This window comes from Macaca fascicularis, chromosome 9 (assembly GCF_037993035.2).
Source record: "Macaca fascicularis isolate 582-1 chromosome 9, T2T-MFA8v1.1".
Lineage (NCBI taxonomy): Eukaryota > Metazoa > Chordata > Mammalia > Primates > Cercopithecidae > Macaca > Macaca fascicularis.
The window spans coordinates 127,367,171-127,371,584 of NC_088383.1; the positions used below are offsets into that span (position 1 = coordinate 127,367,171).

At 41.3% G+C, this 4,414-nt stretch overlaps 1 long non-coding RNA gene across 1 annotated transcript; it reads left to right on the forward strand.

Annotated features, from left to right (window-relative positions):
• Positions 1–386: 386 nt before the first annotated feature.
• LOC102126612 (uncharacterized) lies at positions 387–3,823 on the forward strand. The gene is made up of 2 exons (XR_006689552.3): positions 387–513; positions 3,382–3,823. It is a non-coding gene; the product is annotated as an uncharacterized lncRNA (long non-coding RNA).
• The last annotated feature ends 591 nt before the right edge of the window (positions 3,824–4,414 follow it).

Below are 4,414 nucleotides of genomic sequence, written 5' to 3' on the forward strand. Positions count from 1 at the left end.
TTAGAAGTAAAGACATGTTAATAGCATCATTAATCATAAACCTCATATAAATTTTTAAAATCAGCTCTAGGTTTAGCAATAAAAATCCTAAGTATAATTCATTCATTCAAATAAATAAATACTTATGTAATTCTTACTGTGAATGAAGGCTAGAGTAGACAATCTGGTGCTAAAGTGGGCAGATTCCAGGGGATATAAAGATGAATTAAATGCAGTCTTGTCTTTGAGGAACTTAAAATGAGAGGAGTGTGATGTTTTTGCCAAAATTTCACCATTCTTGTTTGAGTCATTTCCATTGAGCAGCGTTTTACTTTTATAATCAGAACGAAGAGTGTTGATTTTATTTTTTAAGAGATTTAAGTGCCATTGAGTGAGATACAAAGTTTTACAGGTGTTCGGAAGAGAGATCCCTGTCAAGGAAAATTTTCGAGGAAGAGTGAGTGTGTGAGCTGGGCATGGAAAGAAGACCATCTTAATGACAGACTGAATCAGGGAAGGCAATCCAGGTGGAAGGTATCGTATCAGCTAAAGCTGGAATGTGAAATTAATGGAGAGCAATGCAGTATGGCTGCAGGGTAGGGTATCTACAGAGCAGAAAAAGCTAGCATGTAGTATTGGGGCTCGATCATAGGAGGCCTACACTATCACACTCAAGAATGCAGATTTGGTTTGCCAGGCCATGTATGTAAGGTACTTAGCAAACAGTGCCGTGTGCATCAAGATATACGAGCCATTATCATTAGTGTTCAATGTCTCCTAAGAAGATGGAGCAGAGGAAAGGCTATAGATCTCCTGGGCAGCCAGTTCAGTGTCCTCCGTCTATCCCATAGGTAGGCTCCAGATGAGTGTGCCCCAGCAGGTAGGTCTGTACTGGGATGTGACTCACTTTCAGATTGTCCCTGACTCACCATCTCCCCCAGCACTCATATCCCTCAGCGTCATGCAGTGACACTCTGAAAGTTCTTTCAGTGCAAAGACTATGTCCTCTTCTATATCTTTGTTCCCATGGCCTTAGCACATACGAGGTGTTCAAGAAATGTTCATTGAACCAACTGCACATTAGGTATGAATACTTCCAGACAAATAAATACATTGATACTCTGGCCAATGTGTCAGAACAGATGGCCTATTCATTTAGTAATTGAATTTGTCATCACTGGACATACTAATGATAGCTAGTTTCTGGATCTGCCAGGTTCCCAAATGAGGCATTGTCCAGAGAGGCCCTTGCTTGCAGTCCTCTGGATATAGACATCGTCTCAGTTCTCCTCCTTTACCCCTAAACTACCATACCTACCTCTATAGGGATATTGTGGGTGAAATAAGGGTTTTCACATGCCTTGCATTGTGCCTGATGGCCTGATGCATACTAAAATTCAGTAAGCATGCTTGTTCCCCTAAACAGAATATCTGACTTGTCCACCCATTGGCTACAGCATGGTAGACCACTTAGTGTACTGCTTTGGAGACAAAAGAAGAGAAGGCTCTTTTACAATTTTCATCTGAATGTCTCCTTTAGACAGATGGAGCCACCTTATGGACGTTGACATACTCTATCCTTTTCTATGATGGTACACAACTCCTTGTGGCTGAGCTCAGTTCTTGAAAATCCAGAATTATAAAGTTCAGAGCTACAGCATAGGTCAAGTTCCTCTTCCCACCAAGATCTAAGGGATTGAAGTTCACAGTGAAGAATTAAAGGAGGGATCGAGGCCCAGAGTGGTCCAGTGACTTGCCTCTGATGAGCACCGTTATGAAGTGGGAGAGGAGAAGAATGTTCAGTTTTAATCAGAGTCTTTGCCATCACGGAGACAGTGAAGCCGAGTGGTTAAGAGCAGGGGCAGCCAAACTGACACACGTACAAAATCCCAGCCCCCCACCTATTTTTACAAATAAAGTTTTATCAGAACAGGGTCATGCCCGTTAATTTATGCATCATATTTGGCTGTGTTTGCACTACAGCAGCAGCAGCAGAGATGAGTGGGTGCAACAGAGATCATAAGTCCAACAAGGCCTGAAATATTTGCTATCTGGCCTTTTGCAAAAAATGTGCACTGACCTTCTGTTAAGAATAATGGCTTTGTTAAGCAGAATTGAGTTTAAATCCTACTTTCAACTTGGGTGAGTTAACCTCTTTACACCTCAGTTTCTTCATCTGTAAAGTGGGAGTAATAAAAGCATCTACTTTGAGGGATTATCATGAGGATTAAATACCCCAAAGTACCTAGCACAATGCTTGGACCATAGTAAACTTATTTAATGTGAGCAATGACAATGATGATGGTGTACATATATGTAAAATCATCATACTGAGGACACTATACCTCGAAAAGGCTTTAACACTGTGTTTTAAATGTACCTGGGATTTGTTTTAATCAAGTATGCTGAGATATGCAGACACAGAGTAACTGTCATGAAGGAGGAAGTTATATTCACGGGTCCCTAGAAACAGGAGGCAGGGTACACCACACAGGCCGTGTGGAAGAAGCACCAAATCGGGCAGAGGGCAGAGGGGGTGAGAGGGAAACGTGGGCAGGAACCTTTATTGAAGTTTCTGCGAGAAAGACAAGCAGGGTAGGCAGTTAGGATGGGCTAGTTTGGACAATTTCCACAGGTTCTGAGGGACAGGAACCACCCCAAGTCTCCTGATACCTGGCCCTAGGGTAAGTGGGGCAGGGGGATAGTGTCCCTGAGAGGAGGAGCTTGATAAAGGAGGTGGTTGAGGGTAGGGGCTCTGGATTGGTTGGTTTGTTTATGAAAGGTTCACTCCTGGGAGGTGTTTACTATCTCTAGGTATTGACTACCTCTGGAAGGGGCAGTCTCTCCATGATCAGCAAGACCCCAAAATGTCAAAGCATCAGAAAATAAGAAAATAATTAACACAAAATGGCTTGTTGAAGGCCTATAATAGATACACCCATACATACGTATACACATGTAATACATGAAAAATATATTAATGCTAGTAAAATGTATTAATTGCTAGTAAATTAATGTATTAATGAATTTAATACATTAAATGTATTAATGCTAGTAAAATAAAATACATACACATACACACATACACATATATATTACATATAACATATATGAAAAATACAAGTATTAAGGCAAGTAGAATACATACATACATACACACACACACACAAAAAAAAATAATCTGTGCCCCCCCAAAAAATACTTTCTCAGTTTCTAGGAACAATAGTACAAGACTGATGAAACTACCTGATTGTATGATCCTTGCACTACAAGTAAACTAGAAGTCACATGGCGAGTGGAGAGTAGGTTGGATTTAGGAATACGTGAACTGTGGTTTTTCCTTTGCCCTCTATTCCTTTAGGATTCCTCTTTAGCTCCTTCTATTTTTTTTCCCCCATCCAGTGGTGAAATTGAGTCACTGCAGCAGCTGAGGCAGAGAGCTTTTCCTTCAGGATTCATGGCCTATTTCTCAGTTCTGGGAAAACAACTCTAACGAGTCAACAAAGTGAAGAGAGATAAAAGTGTTGGGAAAGACTGATTTCAAACAATCAAAACTGCTTTGGGGATGAGGATGAAGTTGGGGACATTACTGCCTTGTATACCACATACTATAATATTTATTATGTCTATTGTTTATTGTGTGTGTCCTTCTTTAGAATTTTAACTCCCCAAGGGCAAAGATCCCTGAGTTTTTTGTTTATCAATGTATCCAAAAGGCCTAAAACAGTCTTGTACCTTATACACACTCTGCAAATATTTGCTGAATTGAATAAATGGCTGCTGATCTATAAACTATGCTGCTTTCAAATAAAACTAAGACAAGGACATTGGTAGCGTATCCTCATCCCCTGTCTGGCCCCTTGGATTTGATTTGACCCTCTGTGCTTAGAATGATGAAGTCTGTTGAGGCTGTTTTCAGGAGAGGCTGTGAGACTCTGGGCACAGAGTCTCACAGAAGAGCTGCCCTGGGACACAGAGAGGAAAAAGTAATCAATAGTGGAGGGGGAAAGAAAAAAAAAAAACCATGGGAAACAAACAAACTCAAACTAGAAATGAAATAAGCTATGGCTTCTGTAATCCTCCTACACATAACAACTATGGGTTTTGGACAAAATACAAAAAGCAGCTATCCAGAGGCACTGAAGAGCAGCCAAGCAGGCAGACAATGGAGGGGAATCTGCATTTGGAAGAAGGAGATGACAGTGGGAAAGTTCCCATTATCAGAGCTCTTTGCTGGAAAGCCAGTCCCAATCCATGCCAAATAAAGGCTACTAAAACATGAATGGAGGCCGGGCACGGTGGCTCAAGCCTGTAATCCCAGCACTTTGGGAGGCCGAGACGGGTGGATCACGAGGTCAGGAGATCGAGACCATCCTGGCTAACACAGTGAAACCCCGTCTCTACTAAAAAATACAAAAAAACTAGCCGGGTGAGG